Genomic DNA, 21,330 nt, shown 5'->3' with positions numbered 1-21,330 from the left:
CATGACCTTTCAGAGATAATTGATAATATCATAGAATTGTAGAATGATTCAGTTTGGAAGGGACTTTTAAAGATCATCTAGTTCTACCATCAGCCAGCTCTCTCAGCCCACATGGATGCATCCTAGCAGGTCCCTTGGACTTGTGTATGTCCCATCTTTTCCAGGTGTTTTGTAACTTCACCCTACTCAACCTCTTTTGCTTCAGCCTGTCTCGTAGGTCCCAGGAGCCTGGGATTACTGAAAGCTGGTCTTACCAGTAAAAACTAATGTGAAGAAGGCACAGAGTACCTTCGCCTTCTCCATATCCTTTGTACTCCATTCAGCAGCAGGCCTGCGTTTTCCCTGGTCTTCCTTTTGCAGCTGATATACATGTAGAAGTCCTTCTTGTTGCTTTCCATGTCCCTTGCCAGATTCAAATCCAGGTGGTTGTGGCTTTCTTAGCCCTGTCCCTGCATGCTTGGACAGTATCTCTATGTTCCTCTCAGGTCACCTGTCCTTGCTTCTACCTCTTGCGCACTTCATTGTGTTTCAGTTTTGTCAGGAGCTCCTCATTATGTACAGACTTCAGCTTTCTAGATCATTCTGGGGCTAGAGTAGACATGAAAACCAATAGGCTCCCGTGGTCCCTTCGCTCTAGGGTTGTATTGCACAGGATTTTTCTAAGCAGGTACCTGAAGAAGCCAAAGTCTGCTCTCCTGAAGTCCAGGATGTTATTCTGACGTTTGCCTTGTTCCCTCCTTGCAGAATCCTCCACCAGCTCATGGCCACTGCAGCCGATGCTGCCTCTGACCTTCACATCCCTGATGAGGTCTTCCTTCTCTGTAAGTGTGGGGTCCAGCAGAGTGCATGCCCTTGTTGGGTCCGTGGTCTCCTTCACTAGGGAATTCTCATCAGTGTACTCCAGTAATCCTTTGCCGTGTGGGCAGCAAATTAAGAAAACAGAAAGGTAATCAGGGTAGTAACAGACAGAAAAAAGAAAGAAACCACTAACCTTGTGTTGAATTCTATACATAAAATAAATGTCTAAATAGGAAGGAAAAAACATGCCATTTCCAGATAAGGCAGGTCAGCTGAGAACTGAACTAACGCCAGTTTACGTGAAGCAAGTCTTGAATGAAATCCCGGCTCAAGTGAATTCAAGAGAAACCCTTGTCGGTTCTCATGAAGACATGTGGCAGGATTTTACTCGCCTTTAACAGCTGAGGATTTTGTTCCTTATTCTGCCAGATGCAACTGGGTAACCAAAGACAGTTTGCCTAGGGTGAAGTTTTCAGACATGGCTACTTAATTTACAAACCTGAGGTTTTGGATTTTGATTTCAAAACCCATGCCTAGATGGCTCAGAGTGCGCGTGCATCTTTCTGGCGTCGCTTGGCTCTCTGAAGGCTCACCACATCTGAAAACCACGCAGGAGGAGTCACAGCAAGCAAACACTTGACATTCTTGGTCTTATGTCTTGATATGTGTCAGTGCTACAGATTTGTATAGCCATAAAATAGTAACGAGTCTATTCACAAAGGCTGTGCAAAGTTAAGCTAAGCTTTGTAGGTTATAGTGAAATAAGCAGAGTAGATTCAGAATGCAAGCTGCTGTTACACATTCACATAGTAACTTTATTTTCTGGTGTAAAACTTTATACCAACCTTTGCAGTTTTCTTTCAGCATCACCCAGCAGTCCCCAGGGATCCAATTTCTCTTAATCACACCTTCCTGTCCAGGCAAAATGTGGTTGGCATTGTAACTAATTGAGTTTAACAAAAAGCCAAAGCAAGCGACAATAGTACAGCGATTGGCCTGTTTAATTAGTTAGGTGCTTTTATGTGATTTTATAGACTCTTGTTACAGGCAGTTTGTCTTTGATGTTCCCTCTCTTTGTGTTTGTCTCCAGCCATAAAACATCTGTTCCCCATGTAATTGGGAGAAGTCAGGATAATGTAATTAAGGAAACATCCTTTAGCTGCTGAATCTTCTTCCTGATGGGACTCGAGCTGAAAGCAAACACTGTTTATTTTATCAAGCAATGATTATGCACTAATCTGTTTAATCTGGGTATGGGCTAACAGAGAGCTGCAGCATATTTTTTTAACGAATTATTTGTAAACTTGGCTCCTCCTTGTGGATGATCTTTGTAACACACCCCTGGGCAAATGGGCTCCAGTCTCTGGAGAAAAAACAAAACACATTGGACCTAAATTTTCAGGTTGCCCGGATTTAGAATCAGCAAATCATTAACAATTCATATCCAAAAAGCATTTCGGCCACGTGCCAACACCAAATCCCCTTTTTGTGGTGGATCCCTACTGCAAGGCCACAAAGTGGTTCATGGCCATGGGATCTGCAGATGGTTCTGTGAACATCGAGGCCAAGGTGGTGCAAAGGGAGATGCTTTCCTAAGGAGACCAGCAGGCCTTTTATTCACAGCTATGGTGTTAGCAGGTGACGTAATTTGCTGTGTTTCCAACCTTTAAAATATCATATCTGAATGTTATCCTGAGATGAAGGATCTTTTTGAAGCACAAATTCTGCCTATTCAAGCCTGAAAAATTCTGTATTTGACCTTAGTAGCATTTTATAGATCCTTCTTATATGAAGTTTATCTCTGATATTCTCTGTTCTGCTATTTATTCCCAGTCATAAAACATTTGTTCTCCACATAATCATGAAAAGTCAAAATAAAATTAGGCCCACCTGAAATAAAGATACAGATTTTCTTAGTTCAGTCCTTCTGGGGATTTTTTACGTAAATTTGAGTATTTGTGAAAGGCAAACACTCTCAGAAAGGAAACTGACACATTCGTTATAGAAATGATGAAAAAAATATATTTTCTGTGATTTAATAGACCAAATATTGCATAGTTTAGAATGCACAAATGGACAGTATGGTTGCAACAGATGTTGTTGTATAATGGCATTTGAGAAACATTACAAAAAACATGTTTTTCATGTCTTAATTGTCCTCCCTGTCTTTTACATTAACTCTGTTTGTTTGTTTGTTTTTACAGTGCTTTTAGGAAGTACTGCTTCTCTTTGTACCTAACAAATATACTTCCCAGGCAGGAAAAGCAGTAGGATCAGAGGGTGGTGCTGTTCCCGGTGGTGGTGTTTCTGTGGCTCCCAGCTTTGCAAATAGTGAGTGCAACATCCACGGTCACGTGGCAAAGACTAAAACGCAGTCATCCATCTTCATTTCATTTTAATACTGTTTTCTTTTCACGTATAAAATGAGGAGAAGGAGGAACAAAGCTATGTCTCGTTCCATCATCTTTATTCTCTAGCAAACCCGTAATCAGAGGATTTGTCACAAAACTTCTGGGAAAGGAAACCTTTTAATATGCAGATGACTGGACATGGTCCAGAACAGGGAATAGCTCATGCAGCCTGTCTTTGCTTTTGTTCTCATTCAGATTTTCACCCTAGACAAACACGAGCAATGACATTTCTGAGAAGCGTGCGTCGTTCCCATTGTGGCTGTGCTGAGAGACGCACCTGCTCCTCTGCGCGCTGCCAGCCACAGGACTTGTGTGGATGCTTGGCAGCACAATCATGGTCCAGGGACTTCTCCTGTCCCTTTCCCCATCCCTTCGCTTTACCCTACCTAATGAGGGATGAAGTGCCATCTGATCCTCAGAGCAACCAGAGCAGACAGCCAGACATCTTATTCTCCAGTGTGGATTTAACTGAGGATGTCCTTGGGACATAACGGTGATCACAGTGCTGTTGTGATTTTCCTAGCAGCAAATAGCTAGGTATATGGATTTTTCATTAAGGTTAGGATTGCAACAACAATAGAGAGATGACATGGAAATAATTAAAAACTCATTTTCCTAATCTGGCTAAGTAATCTGACTGATACATTACTCACTATCCGTGCTACTGGATGCAGAAAAAAAAACAACTATGCAGATATGGGAAGCTTTTTCTGTACCAGTCTTTAGATAAAATAACCCAATTTGTTTGTTCTTTTTTGTTAGAGAAGACGACATTCAACAGCAGTGAAAGCAAGAATTATTAAAGAAAGTTTTTCTTATAACCAGCCTGAAGAATGCGTTGTTAAGAAGGTATGAATCAGTTGTTGTTTGTGAGTCACTGTCACAGAGATAATGAGGGCATAAACAGCTCAAGTACTTGCAGCCTTTTATAAATGCATTTGGAAATTGGAAGGACTTTCATACCTTCAAGATAAAAACTATTTTGAGCGTGCTAGGGAGAACATTGTTTTACTGCCAAGTGGTTTTCTGACCACATGGTATGGACTTCTTGTACCTTTCTCCAAAGCTCATGATGTTGGCTGTGGAGATGGTATAGAAGACAGAATCTTGGAATATGGAAAATCACAGAATCATTAAGGTTGGAAAAGACCTTCAAGATCACCTGGTCCAACCATCCCCCTGCCACCAATGCCACCCACTGAACCGTGTCCCTAAGCACCACATCCAACCTTTCCTTGAACACCCCGAGGGACAGTGACTCCACCACCTCCCTGGGCAACCCGTCCCAATGCCTGACTGCTCTTTCTGAGAAAAAATGTCTCCTCATTTCCAACCTGAAATGGTGTACTAATTATGTGAATATGATGTATGGATTTATTAATTGTAATAATTTGGTAAATATATTCCTGGCTCAGTCAATAACCCAAACACTCGTTTCCTACAGAAGCTAATGTCACTGTATTGTAATTAAAGCAAATTTCTTGTTCTGAAACGTTAACACAAAGACACCTTTTAAAATTCAATGCACATACTGTTCCTTGAAGGAAGAGTAAACTAGTCTGACCAGGTTGAAAAGAACTAAGAAGATAAAGAGTTGGAAAATATGTGAACTGACAGATCTGATTTAGGAGAGAGATGTTGATATATGAATGGGTAAGTATGAAATTATGACCAGCTTGCCCATCTCCATGCAGAACATGAATAGGTGCTTCGTGACAAGGCATGCTTAGGCGTTTCTTTTAGTATGAGGTTTGTCTCCATGAATAATTCCGTGTTTTAGGAGACCTTAAACTCTTCTAAGTGTTAATACTGACATTTATGAGTCATTAATTCTATAGTTGTCCTGAAAATAACAGAACTGCAGGTGCTAAATTCAGTCAGAGATGCTCAGATGAGTTGCACAGTCTGTAACCCAAGATCTCAGCCGAGGAAGAAATACTGCTCCCCAGCTATAGAGACTGATTTTTGAAAGGGAATTTATTGAGACAGCTACCAGTCTTTCAAATACTGATGGTTGTCCTAGTGTTTTGCACTAAGTGGACTCCTAACTTGAGCTCTCTAAAAATTATCTTGCTAAATTTGGTCAGTAGTAGTCAGTCTTCCTCTGGGTATCTTATGAGAATCATGTTCACATGTAAGGAAGCCAAAGTATTTTTAATTTACTGCTAGTATAACTTGCTTCCTGGCAGAATACTGGTAGAGCATCTAGTAGGGGGCAGCTTCTCAGGTTTTATTTGGCAGCTTCCAGCCTTTCATCTAATAACAGAGCCTGCATCGGAAAGATAAGGCAGTTGTAGCCTAGGAGATTCAATTATTTCAAGGCTGAAAAAATCTCAGATACTCTGAATTATATGCAAGTTCACAAATTTGGAAATAAGCCAGCACATCCTGAATTTTTCGAAGCCTTATTTTTTTTTCTGGTGTTTGCAGTGCTTAAAAGAAACCAGCCATGTATCAACAATAACTGTAGGTTTAGGATTTACTTATACATAAACTAGGTGCTAAATGCAGTGCTAGGGAGATAACTGCTGTGTAGGAAACACTTTGCTCCCTTTTGCTGGCAGCATTGCTGCTGTATCTGTGTACTTCTTGACATAGCGTAAATTCAGGCCCTCGGCTGGAGGTGAAATGTCCATCATCGTTCTCTGAAACAAGAACCGTGTTTGTTTGCATGACACTGGTGTGCTGCCCTTCAAGACCTGGCCTCTTGGAAGGAATGGGTAGGGGCTGAGCTGTTGGAGTCGTTGGGTAGCTTTATTTAATTCTTCTTTGAATTTTCAGAAGATATTTGCAGTTTTTTGAACTTACTCCATGTGACTGCTTGAGAGCAGCAACTGAATGGCATTTCTGTTTGCTATTTGTTGCGTCTGTCAGAAAGTTTGGCCCGGCTGAAATGCTACCAGCGGGGGCTATCTGGGAAAGCCTCCCCAGCTGGCAAGCCTGAGTGTGTGTGCGCCCTGGCTGGCACGAACGGCGTGACTCATCCGTCAGGAACGTCCCTCTAGATTTGCTTCAGCTTTATAGCCCGAGCGCTCTGCCTTTGCTTTTCAGCTGACATCAAAGAATGTCGAAATAGACGGGGGTTTTGTCTCCAGGCAGCTTCCTTGGTTTAAAGTGCAATTCTCTAATGTTTCCATTTCCCAGAGCAGCAAACTCAGTATTTTGTGCTGAGGAAAGAAACGTTTCTTACGTGGCGCGAGTTGGGCAGCCATGTCCGACCTCAAGGCCGTCCCTCCATTCCTTGGCCTTTCCTCTGTTTACTCAAGCAAACAAATGCTCTTCAAAAGATGGACTCCTTGTTACATTTAGAAACATATTTCTGACGGGAATTACTGGAAACCTCATTGCTCAATATCAAGTGTAAATATTGTCATTGTGTTAGGATCAAGGCCTGAGTCTTTACAGGTGAGGCCTTCATTTTGCTTTCATCATCAGTCTCCCTCTCTGCCCCTCAGCAGCGCAGGCAGGCCGTAGGTCCCGTGGGTCTGACAGCTCCAGGTAGATCTTCAGTCCTTCTAGGCATGTAACGGGTTCAAAACAAATTCCAAATGTTAGAAGACTAAAACAAGGATTGTCCCGAAATGTTGACCTGTTTCTGTGAGTATTTGGCACCTTCTGAAGCCTCGTATTGTATTGAATTTCCTTACTTTACATTGTGCTTGGAAACACCACGTTCAAACAGTTTTAAAAAGCCTGCAGCCTCACCTCTAGGCTTCTGTAAAGCCAAACTGCCTCTTCTGTAAAGCCAAACTGTCTTCTTGCTTAGCCCCACATTAGGGAATCAGATCCATCCCTCCTGCAGAGTCTGTCACAAATTGTAAAGAGTCAGACCTGATCCCATTTCCCCGCCCACTCAGACCTAATGGCCGTAGGCGACTGCCCTGCAGTTTTGGGATTTGAATCCTTTTCCCAGCATAAATAGGGATATCCAAGTGTGCACAGGGCCGTCACTGTGCCCACCTGGGTCGGTTGCACGTGAGGAGTTCGGTGCAGCAGGTGACTCGTCTGCCCCATTGGACACGGCAGGGTAAGGGTCCTGCCCAGTGACCTAGCAAAAAGCTCTTTATCCAGAAACAAACTGCTCAGTTGCCTTCTGACTATTTTGGCAGAGATTTTACCTGGGATTGTTATGTAAACAAGGCTAAAACCATCAGCAGAACCATTAATTTCAAGCCCTACTGGCAGCTTCTCGTAGTGAAAGGCTGGCTGCAGTACTGCGAGGGCTGCTCAGGAGTTCACGAGTTCAATCATTTTGCACTCGAAAGTGCTGATTTCTCAAACTGTGTATTGGGAAAGGACAATTTCAATAAATTTTGAAAGTCTTTAAAAATGCCCTAAGGTTGTTCAGATGTCCTATTTCAACTCTTGTGAGTGAAGTTTTCAAGAGGCCTCATTTTAAAATTGAAATTCATTTTCAGTAAAATTAAAGTCAAAATATAAGAAATATTTTGATGGTAAAAATAATAATAATAAAAAAAAGATCCAATCTAAAGTTACTCTTTTGCAAGCTTTCAGTGTTTAAGCATGCTTTTTTTTTATATATTTTTTGTTCTAATTTTGGATGGATATTGTTGTTTAGAAAATTCAATATTTTTTTCATGGAAGAGGAAATAATTTTCAACTTGATTCTTCCTGATTGTTCTGTTGCATGGATTTAGCTAAATCATACAGAATGCCTATCTCTAAGAATGCCCATTTGTAAGATACAAAACAGGATAATTATATATTTTCAGCTGAAGAAAGTTGATCAAATCTTGATTAATTTGTGAAGGTGATGATGCTTTGATGGTGTCAGGACTTTAGCATACCTCTAAATAAAATGTTCTACTCTTTTTAATCCATTAAGATGTCTTTATATGCCCATATAATTATGCTTAGAAGTTAGGTTCTTTCTGTTTCTCCCGGATGTTGCTTGCTTGGTCAGCGCAATGGGGAAAATAAGCTTGAGAGCATTCTTGTCCTCCAGCAGCAAGGTGACGACGGCACTCTGAGCTGCAAGAAGACACTTGGTGCAGCCACTTGCTGGAGAAGCCGTGTCTTTCCAGGTATATTTTTTACCTTTTGGTTGCATGATTAGATGACCCTATTTCCCCTTCTATTATCAAACCCTCTGTTACCCTTGCCTGGACCCGAAATGGATGGCACATCTCCCCAGTCCTTCAAACTACTAATGCTTCTCTCAACTTCCTTTCTCCAGTCCTCAGCTTTTGTTCGCGTGGAAGCTGAAATCACAGTCTCTGGCAGAGATACCTAGACATGAAAATTCATGTGTAAAGATGAAGAAGGCGGGGAGCATTGTGGCTACAGGTATCAGCAGCTGCCGAGCTGGTCACTGGCCTCTTCATGTTCATTGCAGGAAGCATTTGAATTATAGTCCACATTTATTCAGTGTTAGCTAATATTGTTGCTGCCCACAGAGTTTTGTTAAAGAAACTCCTCAGGAACAGAATTTGGGTAATGCCTAATAAAATGGGGCTTGGACCCCTAAAAGAGCCTCTGGTAGCAACTGCAGTATAAATGCTCAACACTACTAATAGCAATAAATGCAATCAGTGTCCTACACGGCAGTCATCCTTCCTCTGTTTTTAAAAAGAAAACATCCAAAATCAGAGTAGGGAACTGCTAGAAGCCTTGAAGAAATGGCTTATACAGATGAAGACCATACAATGTACTTAGGACATACATATATATATATATATATATATATCAGTTGGGATGATCAGAGTAGCTTTTATTGCCATATTGATGATCACAGCTCTCCCTAGAAATATTTTAGCTAAACATAGGAGCAGGGCTCATGGTGGGAAGCTTCTCTTCTGGAGTGCCTTGACACTTCTAGCAGAGCTCAGAAATATAGAATGGGCTTTTGTAAAATACATTTTATGTAGAAAAAGTTAAATATATGTGCAAGCATTCCTGATTCTTCAGGGTCTTGTCTACATCATTTTAAAATGACTTTGATTGGAGTTTTTGGAAAAGAGACCACGTTACTTCTGGAAATTTAGCTGCCCCTGAAAGGAAACCAAGGGGATTTACAGTGTTATTTTTTGTTGCTGGAAGGAGAGAAGCAGCAAAGGAACCGCACTGCAGCTCACCTACCTTGGGTACAGTTTCCTCCACAAGCTGGAGGGCCCAGTATCACAGGACATTACAGACTTTGGAAGGGTTGGCCTTCAAAGCAGCGCATGCAAGAAATGAATGAAGTCCTCCTGAGACACACCTGTTACCCTGCCAGGAGAGGCGAAAAGTTTTATTTCCCTTTGCTAGAGCTCGTCTGGGGCCAGGAACGGAGCAGCCAGACAGGGGGCAGCATCTGCTCAGCCAGCAGCTGGGCTGCGGCTGGGGGGAGCCTGCAGGGGAAGAAAATGAGCTCCGCTCGCTTGGGTGCAGCTGTTCTGCAAGCCCAGGAAAGAAGTTGTGATGCTTTTTCGATAAGCTGCGGTGGCTTCTGTGGTGGCGGCCAATCAAAGTATAGGCCTCGTTTCTTGGTGATAGACAGGGCTGTTTCTGTAAGGACACAAAGAGCTGCGGATTGCTCCGAATATCTGAATAACAGAACGCCCGTACAGTTATTTTCTGCTGCTGCTGACACTGAAAGCAATAGGTTAAGGCCTGAATTGCAAAAAGATTTGAGCCAATTCCTAGGCCTTCTATAACAGAAATTGTACAAAAGGGAACAGTGGCAGCTCCTTTTCAGACTGGGAGTACCTAAAAAATTAGCATCTAACAGTCCGTATCACCAATCCTCAGTACCACTGTGGAGCTGAGCCTGTGCAAAGTGATCAGCATCTGTCAGATGCGGTGTGTTCTGCCTTTCATCTCATTGCCAAGAGAGCGGTGCGAGCAGTGAGATGTTTCTAGGGTGTCTGGTCCTTGAGAGCGTCAGCCTTTGATCACTTGCAGCCATGAGACAACCTCCATCGTTAGGCAGGGCCACCTTCCTCTGTCCTGGCTGCCAGATGCCGAGAAACCTGGCAGGTTGTTGCCTGCAGCATTAAAGCCATTGCCAGCTGCAGAAAGGTCCCCGTCCTCCTGTTGGCTTCTGCGGTCCTGGTCTATGCTGCGGAGAGCTCCAGAAGCAGGAGAGGCGATTCCCTGGGAAGCCAGGATAGACCCCGCAGGCTGGGTGCTGGTGTGCGTGCAGCAGGGGCTGTGCAGCATGCTCTGGCAGCTTTGTGAGCAGTGATGCCTTGTGCACGCTGGTGCCTCCTCCCCTGTGTTCGCACATTGACGTCCATAATGTGATGCACTGTTACAGCCCGGCTGTTTCTTCATCCTGGGTGAATTCAGAGATGAATTTAGACAGAGATGAATTTAGACAGGTTGGAGGTACGTAGTCCAGAAGCAATTTAGTGCTTACTCTTCCTAGGCATTTCCTTCGAGCTCTCACTTTGCATGCTGAGATATTCTCAGTCTAGGACAGCAGGTTCAGGGCTTCCCTCACAGCCAGGTCAGTCTGTGGGAGTAAGGCAGAGTGGTGCCATAGACACTGAGGGACCCAGTCCAGAAGGCTCAGAATATGTGCCATGGGGACACACAAAGAGCCATCAGGACTGCTGCTGCCTTCTCACTGCTGCAGGACTGCGTCTGCCTCTTATTTCTGACTACTTCATATGTTACAGACATAATCTTATAAGAGAGAGCCACGGCGTTCCCTCAGCCTTGTCAAATGCCTTTACCACAACCATCATGTTTTCTTTAAGTCTTCTCACCACCTTTCTCTCCCAAGTCCCACGTCTCTCCCATCTGGTCCTGAACCAGCATCCAGTTTTGACAGAAGGAGGGGCTGTGTCCCTGTCTCTCCTTCCCTCCCCTCCTTTAGCAGTTATTCTGGGAGCTGGCAAATGCTTTGAGCTCCGGTCTCTTGCTTCCTAGAGGAACACTGTCATCACTGGTCAAGCAGACAAAAGGTGGGGACCATGTCAAAATCTAACAGTGAATCGTGCTTTGTTCTTTGTCGTGACGTAGGTACCCTTCCTCTGGCTCTGGGTCTCCCAGGGCAAGCACCTACCTACAGCCCTGAATTGATTCCCTCAGATCCTCAGAACTTCAGCCTCCTTCCTCTGCCTCATTTTTTATTAATTAGCTCTGAGTAGGGGGGTTGTGGATATTTCTTTGGAGCCACCTGACCCTATCCCACAAGGTGTATGTATGCCCACCTCATAGCAGGGAATCCTGCTTGCTACTCAACAAGTTCATTATTGCCTAAGTTCCTTACTGTTTTGCTAGGGATTTGTGTTAGTATTTATAGGCATTTTTTTTCATAGGTTATCTCTTTTAAACTTTTTTGGTTGCAGACCCAGTGTACGGCTGTACTAACCATATCACTGGGTTAAGCCAAGTGAAGCCAATGGTTTTGTACCAAGGGATGCAACGACTCAGTTTCTCAATCCGTCCTCATGGTCCCTAATCTGTCTCTAGCCTTTTAGTGCCTTCCAGTTAGTCTATCCTAATGTTCAAATAAAAAGAGAAATGTTTCTTTCCAGTTCTTTTCCTTGCTTAAAATTGGAAGTGTGCGTTGTAGCACTGAGAGCAGGCAGAGTGGGAACCCAAAGCAGAGATATGACTTATTCCAGGCTGTAGTTTTGTAGGATTTGTAAGATTTAAGGCTTGTACCATTCTCTACAAAGTAAATTCAATTCACATAGCTTACACTGCATGCATGATTATGATCTTAGACTTTGACTGCATGTGCTTCATTTTGTCACATATGGGCCAGGTTGAAAAAATTAATGAATACCCAATATTATCCTAGCAAATTGCAAGCATGTTTGTTTTCTCATTCAATTTTAATTAGGCCAAGACTACTATGAATCATTTGAAAGGTTCTTGGGACCCATCTTAATGACATCCTTTTGTTTGTTTTTCCATGCAAACTTTAGCTGTTGTACTCATGGAAAAGATAATTAGCAATGCACAAATATACTCTTCAGAAAGCAAAGTTGTCTTTGTTACTTAGTAAAACAAACAAACAAATGGGTCTCATTTAGGCATGGCAATTTTCTAGATAATAGGTATATAATTGAACAACTGAAGTGAAATGATTGGTATCTCTTTTTGATTTCTTACTCAGGTATGACATAAGGATTTAGACCAAAAAAAATAAAAGACAGGAGGGACTCCTTCCCAGTTGTGAAAGTGCCTGATGAAAGACTTATTTCCCACCTGCGGCTGCTAAAAGAGAAGCCACGACCCAGCGTTAGTACCAGGCCTGTCTCCATCGCACAGTGGGTACACGCTGTCCCATGCCTGTCTGCCCAGAGGAATGTCATCAGCCATTGCCCAACACTCAATTAGTGTTTCAAACCAGAATTTCTTCTATCCGCATTCCCGAAGTGTTCATAGTCATGGTATACAATGATGCTTTGCATTAAAAAAGAAGAAGTGTGCGTGTAGGAGTAAGTGAGCTGAAACTGCCTAGAATGGCCAGCTGGCTCCGCTGTGTTCCCCACCATAGTCATTGCCCCACGCAGGGAAGTCAGCCATCAGATTACCTTTTGCTCCAACACGTATGGGAATGTTTTATTTCTATCCTATAGCACTCAGGTATGGCTTTTCTATGTCTTCTGTAACAGACTTTAGAGAATTCACAGAACTTACACATTTTTCTAAGCCCGTGCCAGAAGGTGTTGCGTTTCCACACAACAGAGCACAGTCCTGTGTCCTTCTGCTTTAAGATGTTGCTCTTTAGTAATCAATTAATAATTTCATGCTAGCATGGTTACTGTATCTTTTCTGAGTTCATTTACAAGCTGGACTATTACCATGGTAAAAGTTAAACAATTCACTGTAAACTGCTTCACCCACAGATCAGTTTTATTTTTCTCAATTAATCTTGTGTGCAGGGCCGTCCGGATGGCTCTCCTTCCTTGTTTGCTGCTGACACACTGTACTGTTTTACAAGCTAACTCCTCTCATTAATTCTGCCTCGTTGTTTTTGCCAGCGTGACTTGCTAGAATGCAGACAGTGCCAAAGTTTGCAAAAATATTTCCATGCGGCTGAGGGGTATTCTGCAGGGAGGAGGAGACGTGACACAAGTCACCTTTTATTAGTGCTAGTGTCTTGACTCCAACGTAAGGAAATGGTGCAGTAAGTGACAGCTTCTTTAGTTTCTGTTTTTTCTGCAAGAGTAGTTCCTTTGTCAGCCAGTCAAAGTGAGTTTCAGGGAAACTTATGGAAACTCGTTAACTCTTGGAGTGCTAGAAATATCCTGTGAGGTGCATAAAAAACCTTTCTCTACTGAGATTTTGCACTGCAGTAGATGTCCTGTGTGTTTACATATGCCACACATCTAATACACCAGCCCTTTTCTTCAGGCATCGAATCAGCCCTTCAAGAGAGATTTCGATGGAGCATCCTCCATGGCGCAAGTTGATCATCCGTGCAGGGTGGATACTTCAGACTTGTTCATGGTTGGATAGGAGCCTTGGTGGGTTGGGTGGGAGGCCTCCTCCTAATCCCACTGAAGTCAGAGGGAAGACTCCCATTAACAGGCTTTGGATCAGTGCCTGTGGGAAGCTCTTTTATAAATCCCAGCTTGCTTCAGGCAGCCTAATGCCTACAGCTCCAACTAGCAGGACATGCTGTAATATAAAGCCATTCTGTACTTCAATTTTTCTAGGATTACTTGGAGGAATAAGGTGGCCCTGTTGAGCTAAAAGTTGGGGTCTTGGAGACTGGGAGAAGAAACTGATGGTTTGTCCAGTATTTATTACAACTCTCTTGCTTCTAGCACCAAAATCTTTTTGCGACATCATTTCTCAGTCTTTTAACAAATGCAGTCTTATGCCCGTCCACAATCCTGCCATTGTTTGACCACGCAGCACTCTCTTGTACAGTCTGCTTACTTTCTCTTCCAATATAAATTAGATCCTCACTCACAGCATCTACCATGACTATTTCCCTACTTAACACCTTCTGTTCAGACTCTTTTTGTGCTGAATATACTTATATATACTTACAGTCTGAATATACTTATATATACTTACAGTCTAAGCTTCTGGGGAAGAGACCATTTTGTGCTCTGTGTTTATGCATCAGTTGTCTCCTGGCCCAACATAATGACAACAACAACAACAACAATAATAAAATAAACCATGTTGCTCCCAGTGTTCTGCTTTTCTGGCCACCTCCTCCTCTACCCAGTACTGTCCCAGGTGGTTTTCTAGCTGCAAAAGAGCTAATGGGATGGCTGTTCCCAGCACCATATATCCCAAAGAAATTATTAATTTGAAGGTTTCAAAAGGGTAAGGGAAGTTGCCAACAGAAGAGGAAGGGCCTGAAATGGTGTAACTGGCCATTTCTTTCCTGGCTGAAGCCTACAACAGGTTGAGCCGCCCAGTTTAGGTCTGGGGGCAGGTATTCAGGTTTCTTGAGGGGAAGGAGTCTAAGATCTGCAGAGCTGTCCCTGTGCATGTGGGCAGCTTGTTTTGAACAGTTGAGTATTTTCCGAGAAGGATGGAGTTACTAATGAGAGTATTAAAAAAACAAATGCTTGTCAAAGCTATTGCTGACAGGATTTCCCATCTCAAAGCTTTGTAAGTAAGGGGAAAGACTTTCTGGAAACAAATTATTTTCTTTGAAGAACTATGTGGTATCAAGAAAAGAACTCACTGTGTTTGCGCCGATCTGTCAGAAGGTGAATTTGGAGTTGTTGCTGTTGCTTATCCTGCTGGAGCACGGGGTTGATTTGTGAATGTGCAGTGTTTACAGGGGGGAATGTGAGCTGGACAAATGCAAAGATGAGAGTTACAGTTTGTCAGCACAGTATCTCTAAAAAGGAAGATTATATGCAAGCATTAATAATGTAGCTTGGGTGTCGGCCTAATTCTGAAGGCTTGTGCTGTTCATTATGATGGCATATGGCATTCCTTAGTGCTGGGAGATCATTTTATCACAACATTTGAAATATAAACTGAAGTCAAAGTTGAAACCAGCTTTTTTTTTTTTTTTTAATTGCTGGCGGGAAGGCCATACTGTACCCTGCCAAAGGAGAGTTCAGGGCACAGCTGAGGGCATCATTAAGTAGAGGCACCAGCCGACCTCCTGAAATGGCTGTGCAGGCAGCAGAAGTTAATTTCAGCAGGGCTGTTGCACTGATGCTTTGTGTATAATCACTGCGCTACACAGGGCTCTTGCTCCCGTCATTTCTTCTCACAGTAGGGCTATGTGATGTGGGACAGTGCCACGCTGAGACACCAGCTCTGAGTGAGCTGCCTTGGCTACCAGGAGCACTTCTAATCATGTTGATGCAATGCCTGACTTGCATTAATTGGGCTTTCTGAGAAACTACGTGCAGTTGTCCAACAGGCTCTGCGTTGACATGCCTGGTTTGTTTATAGCCCTCACATTACCTAGAGGGTCTTCTGCTGAGCCATATAAACATATTCCTGTACCAACTGTATACAAACCATCCTCTCTGGTCCTGGGTACTGTGAGAGGTAGTTCCTATCATCACCTTGCAGATACGAATTACAAATCACTCACCTTCTGCTTATTTCAGAGCATTTTTGTCTTGCTGATATTTTGGCCCATATTCTTCTGGCATACTCAAAACTCTGAACAGGGCATGTAGGGAAGAATAAGGTTACACTAAAAATACAGGCCACAAGAGAACAGCTGTGTTGTGCCTATCTATCATTAAATAAAGAATAGAGCTCTAAAAGTGTTTACAGATTGTAAAACAAAAGCAGATTGAATATGTTTTAAATTCTAGGAACTAACCTAAAATTTGCTATAAAACAAATATATGGCTTACAGCTGGAAACCTGTCAAAACACACAAATGATTGCTCTGCACTGTCTGGAAAGAGTTTCTGTGCCCAAAGACTTCAGAACAGCAACAGATGTACTATTGCATAAGAAAGACATCCCTGTTTTGAATTTCAGTTTACACTACAGAGAGGCATACAAGAAATACAGTTCTTTTCATCTTACCCAGGTCCTTCTGTTTCCTTCTTAACATCTTGCTCCATGTACTTCTCCTGTGTTACAGTGATTAGCAGAGATATAGAAAGATGAGAACATATATCATTATAAGAAGAGAAAAAGCCATCTGGCTCAGTGTTTGTGGCTGGCTCTTAATTCGACCATGTTGGTTTTTTTCCATGCCCCTCAAGCCCCTCCTTTTCCAGAAACAATCTATGTGATCCCACATCTCTTCTTCAGTAACTTGTTCCAGATGTCCAACTTTACGGAGAATAAATTTGCCTTAGCTACTCAGTATTTTCCTAGTTTCTTTGTTTTTAGATTGCTTCCCCTTTCTTTGAAACTCCTTTACCCAATCATCTAGCTCTCTCTGGCTTTTTTTTTCTTCCTAGTTTTTATAGTGTAATCAAAAGATATTTGTGTCACACAAACATTTTTATCAAACCTCAGTGCATGCCACACAAGGATAATGATGCTTGTTTTTAAATGAAGATGTGCAAGAGGGGTTGTGGCAGGCTGTGCAAGTAGATAGCTTTATAGAGAGCATTCAGTTATTCAGTATGAATTTAACATTTTCCTTGACTATTCTATTCAATGCATTAAATAATGTTTATAGTAACAGTCAGCCGTATCACTGATCAGATAGTGCACTTTAGGATGACACCTGCACTTCAATCTACACGTCTATCTCCTTGTCTCCTGCTTGCCCGTGTGGCACAAGCTAGAGTTGTCTCTGGACCTCTCTTTGGAGGCCACCAGCTGGTTCCCTCTGAAACACGGTGTGCACCTGGTTTTGGAGTTACCTTCTCACTCCTGAGACCCCCAAGTTTCCAGGAATTATGATGCTCATCTTGTTTGGCTCCCTCCCCTTGCACAGCCCTCTGGCACTGTGCAGGCAGCCTTTGCACCCTCATGCAGCCTCACTTGCTCTCCTTCTACAGCCCAGGACACACAATATCTACCCTTCATTACATGCTCTAAAAATACTTGACATGTTGCTGGGACATTTAAAACTGAAATAACAAAACCCACGAAAGGGAATCGAGTCCTTGGACATGCCAGCGGGCCCAAGGGGCCTTGTCTCTGTCCATAAACAAAATCCTCAGGCCTTGCCCTTGCGGCCTGAGGCATGGCCAAAGCCTCGCAGCCAAATGCCCTTCCTGAGTGGAGCAGTGTTAGCCGTGCATGCTGTCCTGGGCATAGCTCCTGGCCAGGCTGTCCCCCAGATTCAGATTCAGATTCAGATTCAGATTCAGATTCAGATTCAGATTCAGATTCAGATTCAGATTCAGGCCACCCGCGAGGGCACCTGGTGGCCTGGGCCAAAATGGCGCCAGGCAGCTGCGGGAACAGGCAGGCACCAGCTGTGTGCCAGCGTTCAAGCCCTGCTCGGTTTATTCGTGTCGGTGGAGCTGAGGAGGCTGTATTTACAAGAAATTTTAGAAACTGGAAATAATTAGGAAAACATCCCAAGGCCTCATGGGAGTTCAATAATTCTGGAGATGGAAAAAGATGGTCTTTTATAATGGGAGTGTTGTACCCTCAGTCCTCCCTGCGAGGAAGCAGCCTGCTTTCCTGGACAAGAAGCAAGACCAGGCTTGTTACGTTAGGGAGATTTCCCACATTTTCCATCTGTCAGTGCAAATTTTTGAGGCGACGAATGTGTGACATTTGACAAATTCAAGAGGCTCTCTCCATCTATAGTCAGGGGCTACTCCTGTTCAAGAAAAGCTCAGGATTTAATATATAATTTTGACGAGAGAAGCAGTCTCCAGGGCAAAAGAGCTGCAGACCCCGATGTACAGCCTGTCCCCAGCCTTGCCCCAGCTCGGTGGTCGACATGGGGGTTCAGGCTGGACACCCACCCTTCAGCACACATCCCATCTCTGCATCACCACTTCTCCCTGCCTTTGAATGAGGACTGAGGTGGCTCAAGCCAGGGATGGGGAGAAAAGTAGGCAGAAAAAGGCTCCCCAAACCCTTTTCCCCAAATGCAACATGATCTCTGCTGAGGCAGTGTGCTTTCCTGGGATGTCTTGCTGGGGGCTGACCATAAGAAATGCTGTCGCTGCAATCCCTCTACCTGGTCAGTCCTGAGTCCTGGGTGATGTGCTCAGTGTATCGTGTTCCTGCAGCAAGGTGGTGAATGCTTGAGGTGACTAAAGAGCAGCAGTGGGGAACCACACCAGCCATAGTATGCGGCAAAATATGCATCTGAGCTCTGTAACAAAAGCTAAATTAGCCACTTTCAACTTACTGTATTGAAAACTATATCTTTTCTGTTACACCTTCTCTCTTCCACAGAATATTTAACATCAATTAAAATTAAGAGGCTCAGTAAAATGCAGAATAACAGATTGACTTCTATAAATACACCTTAAAACAAATATATATATATATATTTTTTTTTTTTTAACATGGAAAAAAATATTAACCAAAACAGTGGATATCTCACAGCTCTTACTGTTTAGAAACAGGGATTTTATTTTTCCCGTCTGACTCTTAATTTTTCCATTCTCTCTCGGTTTGGAGTGCAGTGCAAATACAGTACAGCTACATTTCTGCTTTCTGTCCTACACCTTGCAGATCACATTGACAACAATTTAAGCAAAAGGATTGCTCAGAGTTACAAGGATCATCTGATTTACTGAAACTCCTAGACTGGAGACATACCAGGCTCTCCCGCAGGAGAACAGAAAAGAAAGAATGTTTGTGTGGATTATGTCGCATATTTTATTAATATCTTTGTTGTCTCTCTGAGTTCATGCTAGCTATGAAGGAGTAAAACTTTCAGAGTGAAGTCTGGCTTACCAAGGTTGTTAAGTAAGCCTTGTTCCAATTCTTCAAGCACAATGACAAGAGCAATCAATCAAACAATCCTTTTACTTTTTCTTTTCATGTTCCTGGGTGGGGATGTTTTCAGAAAGCTAATTGTTAGTATTTGTGTTCAATACAGGCATTAGTAAGACTCAGAGGTGCAAACATGAAGATTATTCACACTCATTTCATGCTGCAGGGTATTCCATGGGCAAGGATAACAAGATAAATGCATTGTATATAAATGTATATTATGAGGGATTATCTCTGCTTTTTTTTTAGATTAGTAAGTGAGCAATAAAACATTGCAGTCATGTTCATCTGATCTGAAGTAGGACATCAACTGAACCGCATTTTCAGTTGTTACATTTCATTTACAACAGCTTTTAAACATCTGGGCTTACCTAGCCCAAATACCCAGGAAGTGTTAATGTTAACTTCACCTGTTAAAACAAAACCCCAGCTTTCTGTTCTGTTATTAGCTTTTTCACCATATTGTTGCTGATGAGGATGTCTCCATTCTCTAATAGAGACCCTGTGGCTTTGCCCTTGGCTTCTCTCTCTCTCTCTCTCTCTCTGTCTTTACTGCTAAGAGTGCAACTGAGCTGTGGAAATCCACGGCTCAGGAGCAGCCACTTTTCACCTAAAGCACTGCAGGTGCAGGCTGCAGTTTTGTATTCTCTGGTATCTAAGCACCACTGTCATGGTGTGGTTGTTTTCCACAACCTAAGCCAAAGCTGTGTGCCTCTGCTGGTTGAATTTCCCTACCTGACGTATGATCATTCGTACTGCCCTGGGTTGAGCCTTTTCATAGAACCACTCAGGTTGGAAAAGACCTCTCAGATCATCTAGTCCAACCTTTAACCCTGTACTGACAAGTTCACCACTTATCTATGCTATAAAGGATACATCTACAAGTTCTAAGTACTACAGCTTTTGCCGAATATTGCCTCCTACACAGTGAAGCACGATGGAATTCACAGCTTGTAAAATGCCCAGAGCTAAGCTGAGTCTGCTTCGTTTTTGATCTGCAATCAGTACCATGGCTTTGCTCTGAGGCGTTTGTTTTGTTACATATACAGTGATTTTACAGTGTAAATATCGTGGTTTTAAAGGTTACTTTCTCCATGGTTTCAGAGGAAGAATAGATTTGTTCTTCAACCTGGCAGTTATGCCAAGGCCTTAGGGACAGTTCTTGCCTGTTGGAATCCCTCCCTCTCCCTTCAGGAGGAGGAGGAGATGGAGGCAGGTAGGTAAGGCAGCTGCTGGGCCCCAGTGAGCAGGGAACTGTGTTGGTATTTCCTTTTTCACCTAGATCTGTACATTCCTCATGCAAGCTTACGTACCTGGCTGTTGGTCTTGCAACCCTTGTAGAATTGTTGCTTTCCTCAGCATCCTTTGGGAGGTGTTTAGGGGTAGCTTGTGAGTGGGTCGTTTCCCCTGGGCAGGGCTGGCTTGGTGGGGTGGGTGCGGGACCGAGCACAGCCTGGCTCCAAGGGCTGGGGGTGATCAGGCAGTAGGGGCAGCAGAAGGCCCAGGGGAAGGCACCACACTGCAGCCCACGGGCGCTCACAGCGTGGGTCTGCTCTGGTGGGAGCCGTCACGGCAGCCCGGTGGCTGCTCCCGCCTGGGAGCACTACCAGATCCCCGTGACGTTCAGTCTTCTGGCAGGGAAAACTCTGTGGAAAAAGCAAAAGTTGCACTGGATCTTGTTTTGATTATTTGTTTCTAACCTCACTACAAATGGAAAAAAAATCTCTGGTGAGTGCTTGCTTGTTATTTTCCTATTGTTTTATCATCCTCCCAGCTCACAGTAGGGATGAATAATCCTCAAATGTCACTCCAAAGGCTGATCCCTAGGCCAGGTTATGGAGCTACAGCACTGAGGATGGTTCTTTTCCTTCTCTTTTTTTTTTTTTTAAATTATTTGTTTCCTTTCACTTTATTCTGGTTCTGCTCCATTCTTCTTCTCTTTTCTTTGTGTCTTTCCAGTGACTAATAGCAACCAGCAGTCCCTTCAGCAAACAAATTCTTCCTCTTCCTCACCCTTTACTTCTGCTCGGAGGCCAGAGCTGGGGCCTGGTTGTGTTAAATGTGTCCATTTCCCTAACTGGGACAAGTAGCGGGTAAGGAGCTCGTCCATACACAGGCAAGCAGTATAAAGCAGGGCTATAGGTGACTATTTTTCACGTTGGCTTTTAGGAGTATTGGTATGATTTGTAGTAAATTTGCACCCCCTGAATCAATGAGAGCCAAAAATTATGTTTGGAGTGGCTTTTCTCAAACACATACGGCCTTTTAAATTTCAGAGACTGAGCAGAAATCGCAGGAAACCATAGGCCCAAGGAGAAAATTTGCTATCAAAGAACTGAAACAT

General features: G+C 43.2%; 1 long non-coding RNA gene across 4 annotated transcripts; it reads right to left on the bottom strand.

Moving 5' to 3' along the window:
* Positions 1–779: 779 nt before the first annotated feature.
* On the bottom strand, positions 780–16,504 carry LOC310894548. 4 transcript variants are annotated; one of them, XR_014579998.1, is made up of 4 exons: positions 16,146–16,504; positions 15,697–15,767; positions 14,824–14,935; positions 815–10,485 (listed from the first exon to the last, which is right to left on the bottom strand). It is a non-coding gene; the product is annotated as an uncharacterized lncRNA (long non-coding RNA). The 4 variants fall into 4 exon arrangements; XR_014579996.1 differs by having other exon boundaries at positions 780–909; positions 1,644–10,485; positions 14,824–16,504; XR_014579997.1 differs by having other exon boundaries at positions 15,697–16,504.
* Between the last annotated feature and the right edge of the window lie 4,826 nt (positions 16,505–21,330).

The sequence above is a fragment of the Anser anser genome (assembly GCF_964211835.1).
Source record: "Anser anser genome assembly, chromosome: 2".
NCBI lineage: Eukaryota > Metazoa > Chordata > Aves > Anseriformes > Anatidae > Anser > Anser anser.
This window is presented reverse-complemented; position numbering and strand designations above follow the sequence as displayed.